The sequence below is a fragment of the Staurois parvus genome, unplaced genomic scaffold (assembly GCF_062004578.1).
Source record: "Staurois parvus isolate SC_StPar_1 unplaced genomic scaffold, SC_StPar_1.0 ptg001349l, whole genome shotgun sequence".
In the NCBI taxonomy this organism is placed as follows: domain Eukaryota; kingdom Metazoa; phylum Chordata; class Amphibia; order Anura; family Ranidae; genus Staurois; species Staurois parvus.
The window spans coordinates 1446980-1468299 of NW_028319145.1; the positions used below are offsets into that span (position 1 = coordinate 1446980).

A 21320-nucleotide genomic window follows, 5' to 3' on the forward strand; every position below is an offset into this window, starting at 1 on the left:
TCTCAGGGGATCAGGAAGGAATTTTGTCCCCTGCAGGAGCAAATTGGATCATGCTTTGCAGGGGTTTTTTTGTCTTCCTCTGGATCAACTGTGGGTGTAGGATTAGAACTTTTTTTTTTTGGTTGAACTGGATGGACTTTTGTCTTTTTTCAGCCAGACTAACTATGCAACTATACGTAACTATGTAACAAAATGAATGTATTTGGTAAGTAGTGCAACCGAAAACATGCAGTGAGATTAACCAAAGTCTTCCTCATCATGGTCCAAATTTGAGTTTTATATGGGAATGGTTTTATAAGGAAGGGGGATATGAGAAAAGAAATATAGAGGAAGACATGCCTGCTAAGTTAGGAGGGAGAGAGAGGAAACCCCCTGCCTCCCAGGGAAGTTTATAAGAGCCACCACCCATCAACAGAAGGGTATTTCCAATCTACGAAACCATGAAACGAGAAGTTAGAGCATCCCTATACTGTATAATAATCGAGGAGTCCAAATTCTGAAATGCTATTCAGATTGCTCCTTTAAGCAGGCTGTGAGTGGTTCCATTACTCGTATATCTGAAATTCTGGCATGCCATTGCTCCATGCTAGGCAGATCTGTTTTTTCCACATAGTGGGAATACAAGCCTTGACAGCATTTAGGAGGTGTTTAAGAAGTGAATTCTCATAGTATTTGTAAGATATTTGTGAATCATGTAGCAGCTAGGTGACAGGTTTATCTGCAATAATAGATATGTGTATCACCTAAACCCAAAATCCCCTCAAAAAGTCACGCCTTCTCCCCAGAAAGCAACACAATATTACAACCTTTTTGAAATTACATAAACAAATTCAAACAGATGAATATAATCATAAATTACAAAAATTGGAAAAAATCATAAAATTCAAAAATACAAAAATAAAAAATAATTCAAAAAAAGTCCAACATAAAGTGTCCCAAAATGTCCCAATGTAAACACAAATAGTGTCAAACAGAAATAGTGTCCCAAAATTGTCCAAATCTCCAAATTTTATCCAGTCAGAAGAAATTCCCTTTCATCCCGCAATACCTCGAAAAAAACAAATACAGAAATCTAGTGCATTACCTTTATAAATAATATATAATATATATTCTCTTCATGCAAAAATAAAAAACAAAAAGTGTGCAAATACTATATATGTGTATTTTTCCGTGCACATGTGAATGAACTGTGACCACTCAGTGAACACTGCAACAGTGTGTATCCACCAGCACCAATAGTATTGGACACTATTACCCTCTGTATCCTTATACCAACATCCACATGAGATCTTCTGAATGCTCCAATGAAATTATTCCAAGGTCCTCAAAAAGACAAGAAGGGTCTCAAGGCTCATATTCAAAGTGTAAAACAAGATTTAATGAGAACTTACATTAAAATTTTCCTAGTTCGGCTTCCAACATGCTTCCTATGTGAGTCCTATCAAACAGATGCAAAATCAACACATGGCATTTTGCATCTGTTTGATAGGACTCACATAGGAAGCATGTTGGAAGCCGAACTAGGAAAATTTTAATGTAAGTTCTCATTAAATCTTGTTTTACACTTTGAATATGAGCCTTGAGACCCTTCTTGTCTTTTTGAGGACCTTGGAATAATTTCATTGGAGCATTCAGAAGATCTCATGTGGATGTTGGTATAAGGATACAGAGGGTAATAGTGTCCAATACTATTGGTGCTGGTGGATACACACTGTTGCAGTGTTCACTGAGTGGTCACAGTTCATTCACATGTGCACGGAAAAATACACATATATAGTATTTGCACACTTTTTGTTTTTTATTTTTGCACGAAGAGAATATATATTATATATTATTTATAAAGGTAATGCACTAGATTTCTGTATTTGTTTTTTTCGAGGTATTGCGGGATGAAAGGGAATTTCTTCTGACTGGATAAAATTTGGAGATTTGGACAATTTTGGGACACTATTTCTGTTTGACACTATTTGTGTTTACATTGGGACATTTTGGGACACTTTATGTTGGACTTTTTTTGAATTATTTTTTATTTTTGTATTTTTGAATTTTATGATTTTTTCCAATTTTTGTAATTTATGATTATATTCATCTGTTTGAATTTGTTTATGTAATTTCAAAAAGGTTGTAATATTATCTGCAATAAACCCGGTGTGGTGCCATCCGTTTTCAATAACACCTCCACAAACTAAGACAACACTCACCTGTTGCAATTTATGGCAAATACCAGAGTGCATTGTTAAAAATGTTGGCATGCAGTTTTTGGGACACTTTGGTGAATCAGAAGCCCATTGACTTCCATGGGCTGTCTTAATGGAATGAACAGAAACAAGTAACGTAATGCTATAATATCAATGTGCAGCGCTAATAAAAATGTGTGTTATAATCAATGATGACCAATGTGATAGTAAAAGAGAAAAGAAACATCATAAAAAAGAAATAGAGAATAGTGAATACTCCAATGAAGAAACAAAATGGACGGTATAACAAATGAAAATAAGTCCTCTAAATATCATAGTCAGCCTACATGCTGACGTCACGCCGTCGCGTCCATGTGATGGTCCGGCGGCCATCTTTGTAAGTGCTTTTTATCCATTGATGATTTTATGCTCTAGGTGGTTGCTCTCTTTTTATTAAAACATACTACACTATATGATACTGTCTCTGGGCTCAGTCTATGAGCTTGCCCTCTAGGAGGAATCCCTTTCCTTGGTTCACCGTGGGCTGGAGATGGAGACATGGCTCCTCTACCTTTGATTGTTCATTTGGTGGATCACTGGCTTCTGGAGAGATCCCACCTTCAACCGGGTCACCGGCAGGAGGAACAAGCAGGAACACCCCTTAGTGTCATTCCTCTCTGGGCTCGCTTACTACTTACTTCTGGTGAGTGCATTATGGTGGAGGTGCAGTGCGGAAGTCACAGAAGTCACTACATTTTGTTGATTTGATCACATCACTATTTTTGGGACTATTATGATATTTAGAGGATTTATATATTTTCATTTGTTATTTGTTATACCGTCCATTTTCTTTCTCCATTGGAATATTCACTATTCTCCATTTCTTTTTTATGATGTTTCCTTTTTCTTTTACTATCACATTAGTCGTCATTGATTATTTATTTCAGGTACTTATATAGCGCCATCAATTTTCGCAGCGGTTTACATATATATTGAACATTCACATCAGTCCCTAACCCTCTAGGGGCGTACAATCTAAGGTCCCTAACTCACATTCATACATACACATATCAGGGCCAATTTAGACAGGATCCAATGAACCTACCAGCATGTCTTTGGAGTGTGGGAGGAAACTGGAGTACCCAGAGGAAACCCACGCAGGCACAGGGAGAACATGCAAACTCCAAGCAGGTGGTGTCGTGGGTGGGATTTGAACCGACGACGCAAGTACTGCCAGGTGGAAATGCTAACCATTTAGCCACTGTGCTGCACATTGATTGATTGATTATAACACACATTTTTATTAGTGCTGCACATTGATATTATAGTGTTTTGTTTTGGTGGAGACAGAGGGTTTGCCACGTTGTGCTAGCTGCTTTACTTTTTCCTTTTTTGTTTTGCGCTCACCATTTATTCTTTGACGTAACGTAATGCACATTATACATGTACATTAACACACCCCACGAGTCTAAATGGGGCCCTTAATGCACAGAAATACGTTGGGCTAACACAATCCAGCCAGGAAGATTTTCGGCTCTAATACCTAGAGTTTCTTACTTCTGTCCGCTGTTGGCCATTGCAGGAAGGAGGGGCTCCTAGGATCATAGGCCCCTTCCTGTCTTAGTACACCTCGGTTGGAATACGGTACTTCAGACTATTATGTGCCGCTACTAAGAAGCTCAGGTGTTGCTGAGAAGCCGATTCGGCTGAAGGTGTGAAGTTTAGAACCTTGTGAACTCGTAGCCTCGCTGTCACTCCTGATACTCTTTCTTCTTCTTCCTGTTTTTTAATGTGATCTGGAGTCTGAAGTCATCACGCTGAAAGTGCGCCATGCTATGAATAATGAATTGCTCAGGAAAACACACAGCTCTTAGAACTGTTTACTTAAGAAGCTGTTTTCCCTGCATCTCAAGCACAACGCTTGGAGGTCCCTGAGGATGGTAGAATAGCAAACGAGAGAGAGCAAGAGGAGAGATACATGCCGAGATTGTGTGGACAACACGTATGAGGCATTAGCTTTATACTAATATATTGATCCGGCTGATGGCTGTGCTGAGCCATCAACCTTCTCACTCCACTTATACAGAGCTGTGTGCTGGGGGTGACAATGCCCTGAGAGCCACCACTCTGTTCAGGTAATTGAAGGGCTTAGAATTATGTAGAGAAGGAACAAGAAATAAATCTCTTACTTTGCATCCCTAATGAGCACCTGTCAGCTTTCCAGCTGGTATTGAACTGCCAGTCCCAGCATGCCTTGGTAGCCAAGCAGATCACCTACCAGCATGGTCCTGGATTGTGGGAAGAACCTAGCACACATATAAATTAACATTGTGGTCTGAAGCACCGTACGTGATGTGCCTCCATCCCTAAACACTGGTACATATACAATTTGAAATACATTGGTCATGGGCAGGGGTGGACTGACAACTCATGAGCCCCCCGGGCAATAGGGGATCATGGGGCCCCTGTGTCCTTGCCCAAAGTCAAAAAAGCCTATGAAAAAGGTACTAGGGGCATCTCATGGGGCTCCCTACTGACCCCGGGCCCTCAGGCAGTGCCGAGTTTCCATATGGTCAGTCCGCCCCTGGTCATGGGACTTTATATGGGGCAAATCACAAACCATAACATTGTTAGTACACAAACTTCTAAGTTTTATTATTCAAGAGATAAACATGATGAAATCCTTTTATACACATGGTTACAGGTTCCATTTTTCAATAAATAGGCATAGTAAAAATCCGACTAAAAACAATGTTATTCCACTGATTCATAATAAATAGACAAAATAGTAACATAAATTCATAGCTGATCATAGTACCTCCATGGTCCTCTAGCATCTTCTGCCCCGAAGGCTGCTGGGTTTTATTTTGAGCTGATTTGTAAGTATTAGGCTCCATGTACACGGGATACTTCTGAATGATGGAAACTGACTGCTAGAAAACGTAGATTAAAAAACGTCTGTTTAGCCGCATTTGCATACCACGTTTATGCACGTTTGCGTTTAGAAGCATTTTTTAAAGATAATCTCAGGAGACCTTCCAAAATGCCCAGAATGCACTGAAAAACAGTAAAAAAGTAACTATTTCAGACATTTTGAGAGAACTAGAGAGAGCACAAGCAGATAGAGCACTCCTAGATTGTAAGCTCCAAGGATCAGGGCCCTCCTTTCCCTCTTGTATTGAACTGTATGGTTGCTGTATTGTCTCCCGTTATATTGTAAAGCGCTGAGCAAACTGTTGGCGCGATATAAATCCTGTATAATAATAATAATATAATAATTTGTTGAGATTAGCTGTCTTTTTGCTTTTTTGTGGTGTTTGGATGTGTTCCAGCTCATTTCTGTGCAGAAATTATTGCAGCAGTGTCTAACATATTTTCTTTCATGCAAAACCTCAAAGTATGGTGTAACAGGTCCATTTGAGTACCAATAAAACGCTTTGCATGCATTTTTCATGATGAAAGAAGGCTCTGGACAGCATCTGGAAATGGACGAGTTAAAAAAAATTTCCAACGCAAACGCTTATAAATGCAGTTAGCCACGTTTACACACGACTACAAGCGTTTGGCGTTTGAAACGCTGATAAAATCTACTGCTGAACGCAAGTTTTCTGCATTCAAAAAAATGACTGTAAACTCAACTGACTGTAAATGACGTTGTGTATATGGACACATAGGAAAACATTAGGGTGAGTTCAGGGGCTGCTGAAAAAAAACGCTGAATAGCTCCTGAACGTGAGTTTATCAGCTGCAGTGTACATGGAGCCTTAAGGTTACCCACCATTCTCTTTTCGGGAGCTATCTACCTATTTCTATGGGACTATCATTTTGTTATTTGTTTATTTCTATAGGCATTTATCTTACATCTGCTCCTGAGGAAGTGGACATTGATCCATGAAACGTTGAGTGCTGGGATGCAGTGAATTCTTAGTTGAAATATGCTATATAATCATGAACCTTTATCTGTCAAACAACATCATGAATATGAATACTATGATCAGCTATGAATGTATGTTGCTATTTTGTCTATTTATTATGAATCAGCTCAATAACATCTTTTTTATTACGATTTTTACTATATCTGTTTATGGAAAAATGGAACCTGTAACCATGGGCATAAAAGGATTTCATCAGGCTTACTGTTTGAATAATAAAACTTATACCAACAAGGGGAGATGTTTTTTTCTTTTTATATGTTTTGTGAAAAAAACAAACAAAACACTATTGCTGTTTAGGTAGAACTCCAGCAATTTTTTAATAGATTGGGGAAGGGTTAAAACCTCTGTCAGATTTTTAATTGTTCTTTGTCACTATATATATATATATATATATATATATATACAGTTGTGTTCAAAATAATAGCAGTCAGACATCACTCACCTGATCAATCACTGTTTTTGGTAGAAATGATATTTCTACATGGCAAATAATTTCCTAGCAGGTGTAGTAGAGTAATAGAAGTCCAACAGACCCAACAGTCATGACATGCATGCTGCTGATTCTGTGTAATTGAATCACTAATTGAAAGGGGCATGTTCAAAATAATAGCAGTGTGGAGTTCTACTAGTGAGGTCATTCATTCTGTGAAAAACAGGTGGCAATTATTGCCCTTATTTAAGGAAGAAAGGCAGCAAATGTTGTGCATGCTGATTACAGTGCATTTCTCTCTGAAATTCTGAGGAAAATGGGTCGTTCCAGACATTGTTAAGAAGAACAGCGTACCTTGATTAAAAAGTTGATTGGAGAGGGGAATACATATAAAGAAGTGCAGAAAATGATAGGCTGCTCAGCTAAAATGATCACAAATGCTGGAAGAAAGCGAAAAACTACCGTTCCAATGGATAGAAGAATAGCCAAAATGGCAAGGACTCAGCCAACAATCAGCTCCAGGAAGATGAAAGAAGGTGTAAAGTTCCCTGTGAGGACTGTTACAATTAGAAGACGCCTATGTGAAGCCAAGCTATCTGCAAGAAGCCCCCGCAAAGTCCCACTGTTGAAAAAAAGATGTACTGAAGAGGTTACAATTTGCCAAAGAGCACATTGACTGGCCTAAAGAGAAATGGCGCAACATTTTGTGGACTGATGAAAGTAAGATTGTTCTTTTTGGGTCATTTGTCAGCAGGACTGAAGGTGAAGAAAAATCCAAAATGTTGGATTGCCAGCAGAACAGGTATAGAGGGGACATGTTCCAATGGGGACACTGAGACAGAAAGTTAAGGGAAATCTCCCCAATGGGACACAGACTAATTCCTCTATCTACATTAACAGCGTATCCCAATGCAGCTCCTGTATTCTGACAGGCGGCGCCGCCGGCTGTCAGAATACGCAAACGTTGCTTGCATCTGATTGAAGGCAGGCCTTGTTCAGCTGACAGCTTCTTCAAATTTTGGATCGAAGGGTGTTGGGCAGAGTGATGCTGACAAGGACACTCCCTGATTGAATTTCGGTTCATTAGGAACCAGACAATATTTGTTCAGCAGACGGCCACTAAACCCGTAAAGTTTGTTCCTATAACTTGCATGTGAGGATGGTGACAGCTTGCAGTGATGAAACGCAAGGAACGGAGCCAGCAATGAAGATCAGCTCCTGGGCTCAGACTGCTAATGAAGTCCTATTTGTGAAGCATGAAGGCAAATTTTAATTTGCCAAAAATAAAGCATGAATGAACACAAGGGCAGCTTACTGTCTTCTCCTCATCGGCAATGCGAGCTGCGTCACATGACCTGGGCCGCGCTGTCATAGGAGACCGCGCAGCCAGCCTGTCACCGTGCAGCGGGCCTAGTGGAACACAGAGCCCTGTTCTGTCATCGATTTTTCTCTTGCGCAGCCGGATGTCAGAGTCAGACAGTTTTTTCCATATTGTGGAGATTTCAAGAGACAGAAAAAAAAAGGGAGGGCTAAGGCTCATTTAAATTCCACGCACATCTTCGGTCTGTGTAACCAGCTTGTTATTATTGTACTCTGTAGGATTGTTCAGCGTGGATTAATTTCACCAGCTAAACTCGCAGGGAACGCGCTTGGCGGAAAAGATTGAACTTTGGCGGCTCCGTATCCTCTTCATTACTAAAACTAGAAAGAAGAAAGAAAGTCTATGATTGCCAACTGAGGCGGCCAGTGTGTCCCTTTAAGGGAAGCATGTGTTTTAGCTGGGGGGCAGAGGGAGGACAGGCCTGCGGATACTTCCAGATAAGATCCACGCTGATTAGACAACTATGTATGACAATTTCATTTTGAGGCCTGTTGTCTGTGACACATGTTCTAACTTACAGCATATGTCATGGCAAAGAAGAAAATATGCATTGCATCTCTGCAGTACATACATCCTTTCCCATGTTTTATCCCTTCAAACATTCTGCAAAAAATACAGAAAAAAGAACTGTTGGTGTTCCAGAAATATAGTGTACCCCTACCTTCCTGTATGAGGTAGGGTCTTTTAACTTCTGAAATCCTAAACACTGGTCTCAGCTCCGCCTCTTTAATTTCTGATGGATTACAACTGAGATAGCCCTCTTCTCATTCTGCTCATTCCCCCACCCTTACCCCTTTTCTGATCTCTTGGACAAGCTTTATATATTCTGTACTTGGAACAGATGTAGAGAAGTGATAGCTTCAAGTAAACAGGTACAACTTTTAAATTCTGAAATCCTAAGAACTGGTGTCAGCCCCGCCTCTTTCATTTCTGATGGATTACAATGGAGGTAGCCCTCTTCTCATTCTGCTCATTCCTCCACCCTTACCCCTTTTCTGATCTCTTGGACAAGCTTTATATATTCTGTACTTGGAACAGATGTAGAGAAGTGATAGCTTCAGGTAAACAGGTACAACTTTTAACTTCTGAAATCCTAAGCACTGGTGTCAGCCCCGCCTCTTTCATTTCTGATGGATTACAATGGAGATAGCCCTCTTCTCATTCTGCTCATTCCCACACCCTTACCCTCCTCTCTATAATCCCTCCAGGAGTTGATCAGCTCGCAGGATTTCTGGCAGGATTAACAGTTTTTTGGGGGGTTGTTGACCTAATCACTTTCAATGGTATATTTAAAGTGATTGTAAACCGCAGACATGAAATATGAGCAAAGCATATCCCTCTATAGTGTGTACTCATCTTTGTTAAGAGCACTAAGTGTCATTTCTGTCTGCTGCCTCATTCCTCTGTTATCAGCACGAATCACTTCTGACAAGTTTCCCTAACACCAAGAGAACAATGGTGACAGGGGAGGGACCACCAGCTGATTGACAGCCTCAGCTGATGGATTACAACGGAGATAGCCCTCTTCTCATTCTGCTCATTCCCCCACCCTTACCCTCCTCTCTATAATCCCTCCAGGAGTTTATCAGCTCGCAGGATTTCTGGCAGGATTAACAGTTTTTTGGGGGGTTGTTGACCTAATCACTTTCAATGGTATATTTAAATGATTGTAAACCGCAGACATGAAATATGAACACAGCATATCCCTCTATAGTGTGTACTCATCTTTGTTAAGAGCACTAAGTGTCATTTCTGTCTCCTGCCTCGTTCCTCTGCTATCAGCAAGAATCACTTCTGACAAGTTTCCCTAACACCAAGAGAACAATGGTGACAGGGGAGGGGCCTCCAGCTGATTGACAGCCTCAGTTCTGTTTCTGTGAACTGTGTGAAGTGGGGGGGGGGTGTCTCTTCCCTCCAATCAGCTCTCCGAGCTCTCTTCACTGAACTCTGCAGAGTGTAATTTCAGCTCTCCCCCCTTTTCTGATCTCTCGGACAAGCTTTATATATACTGGATTTGGAACGGATGTATAGAAGAGAAGGCTACTGGTAAACAGGTACAACTTTTAAATTCTGAAATCCTAAGAACTGGTGTCAGCTCCGCCTCTTTCATTTCTGATGGATTACAACTGAGATAGCCCTCTTCTCATTCTGCTCATTCCCCCACCCTTACCCTCCTCTCTATAATCCCTCCAGGAGTTTATCAGCTTGCAGGATTTCTCAGCAGGAGCAAATTGGATCGTGCTTTGCTGGGGTTTTTTGCCTTCCTCTGGATCAACTGTGGGTGTAGGATTATAACTTTTTTTTTTTTAATGGTTGAACTGGATGGACTTTTGTCTTTTTTCGGCCAGACTAACTATGTAACTATCAAAAAAACAATCAGGTCTTTGTTTTGTTTTACTGTAAATGAAAGATGAATTGGTTGGTGGCTATAGGCAACTACACCACATAATTCCTTGCCGAAGTCTCCACATTCTTTCTATAGATCCTGGAGACTGAATAATGTGGTCCAGATACCCACAGCAACCAGTCAGATTCATAGATTGTATTTCCCCAGTTTGGAGACAGGGCACGATTGGTTGCTATTGGACAGCATCAGAATATTTCCTCCCTGTTTTAAAAGCTGAACACAAAATTAGCCCCAAAGGATATAAATCCTTTTTGTGTGCATCAAACAAAGCCAGCTATTACATTGTAGAATAGCAGTGACATCATCACTGTACTGTACATAGCCTGTGCAGAGGACAGAGTTGTGGAAGGGGCCCGGCAGGCTCCACCCATTGCAGAAAATGACAGGAGGGGGCGGAGACAAGACCAGCCACCCTGCACAAGGAGAGGGTGTAGCAGTGGCTGGTCTTTATTACACAGAGGAAAGTGTCACACTGGATTACTGCACGGATCTGGAAGACATACACCAAGAAAGCACACCAAGAATCAAGGAAGAATTTGCTTATCCTGGAGTTCAGCTTTAATTAGCTCCGGTGGGCCTCATTTATGGGAAGTGTCTGAACAAGTGTCATTGGTTCTTGCAGAATCCAGTCAGTTTTTAATTTTCCAACTTACAGAAGACAAATGAGAGATGGAATCGAATTGATTGCTATAGGCAGCACAGACAGTTCTTTGAAGGCTGCAGCAAGTTATTTATCAGTTGATGGTAACTGTATTGTGAATAATGAGTCTAATTCGGTCACCGCAGTCCATTGTGGAATATCTGGTTGGTGCTTCTGTTAGGAATGACTGTAAATCTATTACAGAATGGCTGGAGTGGACTGGGAGAACACCGGAGAGGTTGTCGGGGTTTAGCACAGGTTGGGAAAGACAGACAGCGACACGGTGACTTTGTCTGTGAACGGTGTCTACAGGATAGTACATCAGTCTCCAGTGTACAAGTCATCATCCTTAATGGCATCGGGGCAGCACATGTCAATAACCTGTCAGCCTTTACTGACTGATAAGCAATGGCTCTATCTCCTTTTCCAGGAAAGATTTGTAGCCAGGCTGGCGGGTTTGCATCATATAAATCCCATATGCATCCTGTCATGTGATGTGTATAGGACAACACAGTCTGCACCCATCAGTTGTAGAAAGAACTACAAGTTACAGCATAGAGTTTAAAATGAACCTGAGTGAAACACAATTCAAATAAACTAGAAGGTGTAGGAGCTCCAGAAGGCTGCCAGCTGGTGAGTTTTGTGTCATGTGCTATTCCTCCATCAGCTCCCTGAGCCCCTGCACAGTGCCAATAGGCAGGCTGTCATTTGACATTGCCCTGGCCTGCTCACAAGCTGCTCGACCCTGTGTTGTAGCGACATAGCCCCTGCTCGGCCCTGTGTTGTAGAGACATAGCCCCTGCCTGGCCCTATGTTGTAGAGACATAGCCCCTGCTCGGCCCTGTGTTGTAGAGACATAGCCCCTGCTCAGTGCTGTGTTGTAGAGACATAGCCCCTGCTCGGCCCTGTGTTGTAAAGACATAGCCCCTGCTCGGCCCTGTGTTGTAGAGACATAGCCCCTGCTCGGCCCTGTGTTGTAGAGACATAGCCCCTGCTTGGATCTGTGTTGTAGAGACATAGCCCCTGCTCGGCCCTGTGTTGTAGAGACATAGCCCCTGCTCGGCCCTGTGTTGTAGAGACATAGCCCCTGCTCAGCTCTGTGTTTTAGAGACATAACCCCTGCTTGTCCCTGTGTTGTAGAGACATAGCCCCTGCTCAGCCCTGTTTTGTAGAGACATTGCGCCTGCTCTGCTCTGTGTTTTAGAGACATAGCCCCTGCTCAGCTCTGTGTTGTAGAGACATAGCCCCTGCTCGGCCCTGTGTTGTAGAGACATAGCCCCTGCTCAGCCCTGTGTTGTAGAGACATAGCCCCTGCTCGGCCCTGTGTTGTAGAGACATAGCCCCTGCTCGGCTCTGTGTTGTAGAGACATAGCCCCTGCTCGGCTCTGTGTTGTAGAGACATAGCCCCTGCTCAGCTCTGTGTTGTAGAGACATAGCCCCTGCTCGGCCCTGTGTTGTAGAGACATAGCCCCTGCTCAGCCCTGTGTTGTAGAGACATAGCCCCTGCTCGGCCCTGTGTTGTAGAGACATAGCCCCTGCTCGGCTCTGTGTTGTAGAGACATAGCCCCTGCTCGGCTCTGTGTTGTAGAGACATAGCCCCTGCAAAGCGCCAGAGTTTCTGATAGGCAAGCCATCACTTGACATTGCTTGGCCTGCTCACAGGCTGATCGGCCCTGTGTTGTAGAGACATAGCCCCTGCACAGTGCCTGTTTAATTACCCAGAGTTTCAGATAGGCAGGCCATCACTTGGCATTTCCTTGGCCTGCTCACAGGCTGATCGGCCCTGTGTTGTAGAGACATAGCCCCTGCACAGTGCCTGTTTAATTACCCAGAGATTCAGATAGGCAGGCCATCACTTGGCATTGCCCTGGAATGCTCACAGGCTGCTCGGTACTGTTTTGTAGAGACATAGCGTGAAAAATCAGCTATGGGCTGACAGATTATGCTGTCAGCTAACTGCTCCAGCTTTTAGTTTATTTGATTTGCCTGTACAGTACATACATTTATCAAGTGACACTTAGATTTCCATTGTGTCAAGAGAACAGTCAGACAATACATGGAAGTCTTGGAAGAACTATTTACCTTGTATTACCTTGGGTTGAGGTAGTGCAACGCATGAACGTAAATGGGCCCCTCAAGGAATGCTGCAGTGATCTCTCAGGCAGTGTTATTGTATGTCATTTTAGCATTCCTTATCTTCTATTTAGCACACCATAAGTGTTTGTGCAGCTTGGTGGATCAGGGCCTAGTTCCTTTAAATGTCATAGCTGTCAATGATATGTAATTAAAATACACATTATCCTTGATTTCTTCCATTATGAAGATATTAGTGTTGGGATGTTAAAAGAGAGGTATGGAAGTGCACTCCTGTGATTCCTTTGGCTTTACTTCTCCTTTAAGCTCTGCTTTGTGCTCCAGTTAATCCTGCCCTTCCATGTACCTTTTCTGCTTACCCACATATTGTGTACTTGTGGATGCTATAAAGAGGTTTGGGAATAACAATGAGATCCAGCTTTGCTATACTCAAACAGTATAGGAGTCCAGAGGACTGGAGAAGGTCATACATGCGACTTCTCTAAAACTGGCTAACGTCTTTAGGGCCCATTTACAGTTTAGCAGGTTGGTAACACACGTGTGTTAGTACATGTTACATTAAGGCAGCCCATTCAAATGAATTGGCTGCCAATTCACTCTAGCAATCAAAATGAATGGCACCCGCAACCAATTACTGAATGTTATGTGCCTCACCATGTGTTGTGGTAATGCCTGTGCTATGACACAGAAGTCTGAATGGGCCCTTACTGTTTTGAAGAACCATGTTCAGCGTTCATCTCACAGCACTTGGTCACTAGGTAAAGGATATTGCCAGGTATAAGTAAACTGTCCTATCCCACATCCTTGCCTGATCAGGTTATTAACCACTTCATGACTGCAGTACAATGGTATAAGGCCAATTATAAACAGACTCTTACCATCCAAATGTGAACAATTCAGCAGGGAACTAGGAACCAGGGGCGGACTGACCATTTGGAAACTCGGGCACTGCCCGAGGGCCTGGGGTCAGTAGGGGCCCCCCTGAGATGCCCCTGGTACCTTTTTCATAGGCTTTTTTGAGTTTGGGCAAGGACACAGGGGCCCCACGATCCCCTGTTGCCTGGGGGCCCCATGAGTTGTCAGTCCGCCCCTGCTAGGAACTCAGTATGTTCTAGTTCTGAGACCCGCTGTCAGACAGAACAACTAATCATAGAGTTATTGTCAGGTTAACGAAGGCATACTGACACTGCTAAACTGGTCTGTATGATGTCTAAGTGTCAAAAAAATGTGGTCATCAAAGGGTTCATGCAACTTCTCCCTCTTAGATTGTAAGCTCCAAGGAGCAGGGCCCTCCTATCCCTCCTGTATTGAACTGTATGGTTGCTGCATTGTCTCCCGTTATATTGTAAAGCGCTGAGCAAACTGTTGGCGCAATATAAATCCTGTATAATAATAACTGCAGACCTTGGAAGCCAACAAAATTAGGTTCACAGCAGGGCCAGACAGCATTTTCTTCCTGTTATTCCCTTTTGGCACTGATAAACCGTATTTTGATCCTTGCAAATGTGCCAGGTCCCCCATAGAGAATAAGGGTTGCCAAGGGTATATGTTTCCATTTTCAGACTGTAAGCGCCACCATCAATTGGCTTTTGTTGACTTCAGAACTGCTTCTGTCTCCTTATACAAGTCTATGGGGATGCAAAAGTAGCTGAAGCAGGTCAAAAACAGGTTAACTCCCTCTGCAGTGAATTCTGATGCTGGTTTTGCATTGCAAGATAGACCTCTTGTCCTTAGGGCCTTAGGTAAGCTGGTCAGATGTTTATAGGAAGGAGCTCCAGAACCAAAACTAGATAAAAGAATCCAAGATAATTTGAATTTGAAAAAGTCCTATAAAATCATCCAACGCATTTCAGGGGTCAACACCACTCCCCCTTCATCAGGGTATATTAGAACCAGTATTAAACTGTCCACATGGAGTAACAACTTGACAGCAGATAGAGGATGGCAGTCTGGTGCTCCTGTCTGTATTTCTATGGTTTGAGCTCTTGTTGGGTGCCCATCAAGGGAAGCCTTGTTGTGTTAGGAGATGCTTCGCCAGAGCTATTGAGTTTGTTTGAAGTTTTCTTTCAACTGAGTGCACATGCAAGTGTTCAAATATATGTTCAACCTTCAACTATGCTTTAAGTGTGGGTGTACGATAAACCAGAGTGGGCGGAGACAACAGATGAGTGTTTCTATATTAGCGGCTCTCTTGTTAGCCGGTTCTATTCAGATGTCTAACGAGCTCCATCTGAAGAAAGTGTAGCAGAGTTTTCGCTTCCACTGGCATTGTTCATTATAAGACATTATACTCTGTAATCAGGTTATCTCTTTTGCCATTCCTCATCCTACTGTCGCTACAGAGAATGGTCGCTCATGTGAGCTTTTGGAAGTCCCGTCTCTCTCCTTCGCTCACTTTGCTCATGGCCCTGTAATTAGAAAACTTAGTCAGTTGCACAGAGGTGATTAGCTTTGCTAAAATTAGATCCACAGAAGACCTGACGTGATACCATGAGCCATTGCCAAATGCAGGTTATCACAATCTCCCTTCTGATAAAAGTAAAGACAAAACCCTCTGTACATGGCAGATTAGACGCACTTTGATTGGGATTTGGTATCTTTTCAATGTCAGGATTAAAATCAAACTCAGCAAAACCTTGAAAAAAAGACTTTGTACAAATAACTATCGTTTAAAGATGCTACGCCGTCTACAGTTCTGATCGTTCCGGTGTAATCAAGGTGGAGCTATGCTTTAACAATAGTCTTTTTCTAACAGTCTCATTGAATAGACTTTCTGTCAAAATATGTGGGTACTCTGCTGGTCCTTTGTTCAGAATGCTGAGCTCAGGAGGACCAACAGAGAAAAGGTTTTCTCCACTGAGGATGCTGTGAGCTGAACCACGCAGCAGTGGCAGTTACCGCTGGGGTTTGGGGCTCCATCTACCGTTGTATACATAAATCTTCCGTGTATGAACTGGTCAGCTAGGAAGTTAAAGTGAAACTCTGGGCAAAATCAGAAAAGACATACTGTATATGACGCCAGCAGGTGTTGTTTTTATGAGTTTTCTTATCTGCTGATCCTGCCAGGAGATCAGATATTTTCCATATCTTTTGTATTTCAATAGTTTTTATTAGTTTTAAGCAGTATAAAACAGAGGCGACAAAACATGCCCCCACAGGGGCTATCAATTGCACCGATAAGATAAAAAACATAATAACAAAAGAAAAACAGTGCTCTAACTTCAACAAGGCAGAAGGTACGCCCACGCACAGGGGCTATCAATGGCACATAGGTTACAATGACGGTAATGAAATTCTAACTGCAATTAAAGGCAACTGTCAACTATCACCCAAAAAAACTAACAGAAATGGAAAGAAAGAAAGAGAAGAGAAATAAGAGGAGAGAAAAAGAAAAAAAAGAGAAGAGGGGGCAGAGATCCAGGAGCGCCACCATCAAACGCCAGTGCCTAACGTCAGTACATCCCCATACTAGCCAAAGGAAGCGTGGGAAAGGCATATTGCAACCATGGTTCCCATATTTTCGAGAATTTACATTGGGAGTCGTTGCATATGCTCGACATCTGCTCATTAAGCATCATATTGGTCATACGATCCCGCACCCCCTGAAAAGGGACAAACGGACTCTTCCAGGCCTGAGCAATTGTTCTGGTGGCCGACAGAAACAAATAGGACGCCAGCTTCTGCTGATGAGCAAAGAGACCCGGTATGGGGCAATGAAGCAAGGCATACCGAGCATCCCGGCGTATGGATAGATGAAACAACGTGAAAAGGAGGCCAAATACACGAGACCAAAAACGGACCAGTCTCGGGCATGACCACCAGATATGCAAGACATCGCCACGATGGCCACAACCCCGGAAACATCGATCACTACAAGCGGGATTAGCCTGGGCCAAACGAGCCGGAACCCAATACCAACGAAACAATACCTTATAGGCTGCCTCCAGCGTGGTGGTATTGAATGAGCATTTAGCTATGAGTGACCAGGCCCTATTCCAGTCCTCCGGATCCACATCCACCCCCAGGTCACGCTCCCACTGAACAACATATGAAAGAGAAGTATGCGACGGGCATCTGTTCAAGGCTGCATAAAGAAGGGAGATAAGGCCCGGGGCACCCGGGCGCTGCTGACAAAGCTGTTCAAAGGCCGATTTCTGGTATGGAAAAGAAGAAGTGCCCCGCAGCAAGAGTAGCCAGTGCCGCAATTGAAGGTATCGAAAAAATTCCGCCGGGGGAACATCCCGGGACTCCCGAAGAAGATCCCAGGTAGGGAAGGACCGAGAAACCAAAAAGTGTCGTACCTGCGAAAACCCATGAGCCACCCACCAAGAGAACGCCCTTGGGTGATCTAAACCCGGTGGGAAAAGAGGGTTGTTAACAATTGGAAGCAAAGGCAGAAAGGGTGACATCAGGCCACTGGAATAACGTACCGAGTCCCAGATTCGTAAGCCATGGAGCAACATCGGGCTCAGCGATATAGGGCGCAGGGCAGGGGGAAGCCTTAGAAGCGCCGACGGTTGGATAGGGGCACAGTTAGGTAGCTCCAGCAAGACCCAGAAAGGGACGTGAGAGGAAGCGTGCAACATAGACAGCGGGGCAATCTGGCTCGCCTGGTAATACTTAGTTACATTGGGCACCCCAAGGCCACCCTGAAGTCTATGAGCAAAGAGCGTATTTCTAGATACTCTGGGGTGCTTATTGGCCCAGATGAAACGCATAAGCTTCGCCTGAAGCAACCGAAGGAAATGAGGGGGAACCCGCACCGGGAGAGTACGAAAATAATATAACAATTTCGGCAGGACGGTCATTTTCACCGAATGAACCCGCCCTATCCAAGACAGGTGCGGAAATTGCCAGGAATGCAGAAGAGAAGATAAAGAACTAAGCAATGGGTAATAATTCGCAGCAAAGAGGGAGTCATAGGTGGGGGTCAAGCGGATGCCCAAATATTCAAGAGAGGAGGAAGCCCATTTATAAGGGAAGTAGGATTGAAGGCGTGAAACCAAATCGGAATCCAAAGTAATATTAAGAGCGACAGTCTTATCCAAGTTAATACGGAGACCCGTTTTCCATATCTTTTAACAGACCAACCTGTTCAACAAAAGTGGCAGTTTGAGGGGGTGGGACAGACCATAGAACAATGGTGGGGTGCTTGCAATGGTCAGTTTTTATTCATGTGGGTCACATCTTTTTTTTCCAAAAGTTACAAATGTTGCTGTAACTGGTTAACAAATGTTAGCTGAAGTTGAGCTTTAATTTGTTTTTCTTTTATTTAAAGTCCATTTAAATCTAAATGTCCATCAAAGACTACCCTGTCCATTGACAATGCTGATGTGCAATTTCAATGAGAAACTTCCTGTTTCAGCTGAACTCTGGAAAAAATATATATATTTTTGGACATTCGCTATGTATAATTAAATAACCTTTACTAATGGGTTTCTCTTATGTGAATGGAGCTGCATTAGGTAAAACTATCCAACATTTAGACTTAAGAAGGATAGCGGTTCGTTCACTTTCCATTTTCCTTTCCTTTTGTCCATTCACAAATTGCTTTGTATTCTTTTCACAGAATACAGAGCATCCTGTGAATGGACAAGGGGAGATGATGATGGCCACCTCCCCCCCCTCCAACCTATCCTTCCAGCCCCAAGTCCAATCTTTAACAAACTCGTGCAGACTCCACCTCCGCAACATCGCCAAAATCCGCACGTTCCTAACCGCAGAAACCACTAAACAGCTCATCCACTCCCTCATCATATCACGACTCCACTACTGCAACTCCCTCCTAACTGGCCTGCCTCGCCGCTGGCTATCCCCGCTTCAGTCGATCCTGAATACGGCTGCCAGACTCATTCACCTTTCCAACCGCTCCGTTTCCGCCACCCCCCTCTGCCAATCCCTCCACTGGCTTCCGATTGCGCAACGGATCAAATTCAAAATCCTAACACTGACGTACAAAGCTGTCCACCATACTGCCCCGAACTACATCACTGACCTAATATCCAAGTACCGCCCAGCACGCACACTCCACTCCTCACAAGACCTCCTTCTCTCTAGTTCCCTGGTCTCCTCCTCCCATGCCTGCCTCCAGGACTTCTCCAGGGTGTCACCCATCCTCTGTAACTCCCTGCCCCAACCCATCAGATTATTACCTCCTCTCCTTTAGTCGCACCCTGAAAACCCATCTCTTCAGGGAAGCCTACCCCACCCCCTGCTAACTTGCCGACCTCCTCCACTCTTCCTACCACTCCATCCCCCACAGCTATCTCCTCCTGTACCACCATCCCCTCCCTCCTAGATTGTAAGCTCGAAAGAGCAGGGCCCTCGAACCCCTCATGTTTTGCATTGTATTGGTATTGTTCTGTCACATGTTCTCTCCCTTTGTAATGTACAGCGCTGAGCGAACTATTGGCGCTTTATAAATACTGTATAATAATAATAATAATATTGTGTGAAAATAATACAAGATGCAAGCAACCTACTATCATTCACTGAACTAGAGGAAGAACTGTCCGTTTTAGTGGCAGAGGTCTTACAGAACTATTGGGGATTAATGAAACTAACCTAACACAACACCATCCACACACAGGACACCCATCTTTAGAGGCACACAAATTTATATTTACAAAGCAAATGCTCAAATATTGTTTTTTTTTCCCAGACTTCAGATTTTAAAGATTTACTGGCAGGATTAACAGGTAATATAACTACACGGGGGACCCAGAAACACTGAGTCTGCTGAGTTAATGCTATTGCCCACAGTTTTATCTTAAAAATGCAGCCATCAATGTGAAGAATTTTGAAAACAGGAAAAATGTATTTATTATTTTATTTAGGAAAACTAAAAATCCCCAGTTGATACGTTACAGGTTACAAATATAGTAAATGTGGACCCTGGGCTTTGCACCTTAAAATGGCTCTGTGATGCCAATGGCAGGACTCATTAGCCAATGTTCCTGATAACGTGAAGCGTGATTATATATTATCTATCCTATAAACCAGGTTTGTGGACAGGCATACATTGTAGGCATGTTATAGGTCTCTGTATGTAGTGGATAGGGGCTTGGAGGTATCAGAAGTTGCTTCTTGTTACATTGTAAGGTGAAATGTTGATTGAGACTCCCTCTGAGCTCTCAGAACACCAGCGAGTCTTTATCCTTTGTTCACTTCTGTTAATCCCTGAAGTGCTGATGGATGTATTGTGCTCTTCATGTCGCCACCAAGATATCCATCTTTTGGTATCCTTTGGCTTGCAGTCGTGCAGTTCATCCAGGACATTGTATCCAGTGTTTGCCGTCATGTCACCAGTGAGAGTTGGTGACAGATCGCAGCACCAAATCATTGTTGGCACATTCTAGCCATAGACGGGGGGAAATAATAACTCATTAAATATCCTGTCATACAGCATTCCTTTGGAGTGATATCCTGATACACTGGAGTGACAACTGCTGTTTTTATTGTGAGTTCCTCATATAATCAGGTCAACAGTCTTGTCCCTCAATCTATCACAGTGTTCACCTTTCAGCAAATGGACAGACTGTTCTGCTGATTATTGGAATCTGATTTGATGCCTTCATGTCTGTACACATCCCGACTGGTCACTTTAATTCAAATAATTAGAGCATATGCTGGCACCAAACATGCCAAACTGTAGCTAACTGCCATTCATTTGGAAGAACTATCCCTCTTTTGGAACCAGATCCCTTTAACCCTCTTTCCTCTTCGGTTTTTGGACAGATGTGTAAAAAAAGGAGCCTTTGTTAAAGTAAGTTTTTTTTTTTTTTGGATAGAATAAGCTAGCTTTATAACCCCTGTCAGTTTATTTTTCCCCATCTGTGTCCCGTTGGGGAGATTTCCCTTCACTTCCTGTCCCATAGCCAAAATGGGAAATGAAAAGAAACCCCTGCAAATTAAAGGAATCCCTTGGGGACCCCCAAGTCTCCAGAACTAGTGTCCCCATTGGAAAATTTCCCTATATTACTTTTCTGGGGACAACACAAAATGTGGGTTTTACTTTCACTTTCAATGATAATGGTAAACAGGACAAATATAGAGGGGGAATCTCCCTAACGGGGGCACCGACAGCAATAGAAACTGACCAGGGATCTAATCCATCTTCACTATATCCAAAACTCGAAAAAAAGTTTTGCCTTTAATTGTACTTTAATGACAGGTCTACCCCCTTCAGCAGTTATCAGCCCTGAGCTCAGGCAGGAGACCAGTCAGCCTCCATAGGGCCTTCCAGCCAGACATTTC

The 21320-nt window shown here is 43.0% G+C and overlaps 1 protein-coding gene across 1 annotated transcript in view; it reads left to right on the forward strand.

Moving 5' to 3' along the window:
* The window catches only part of CDH4 (cadherin 4), an 824561-nt gene that overhangs the window by 461469 nt on the left and 341772 nt on the right, over window positions 1-21320 (forward strand). The window lies entirely within an intron of this gene.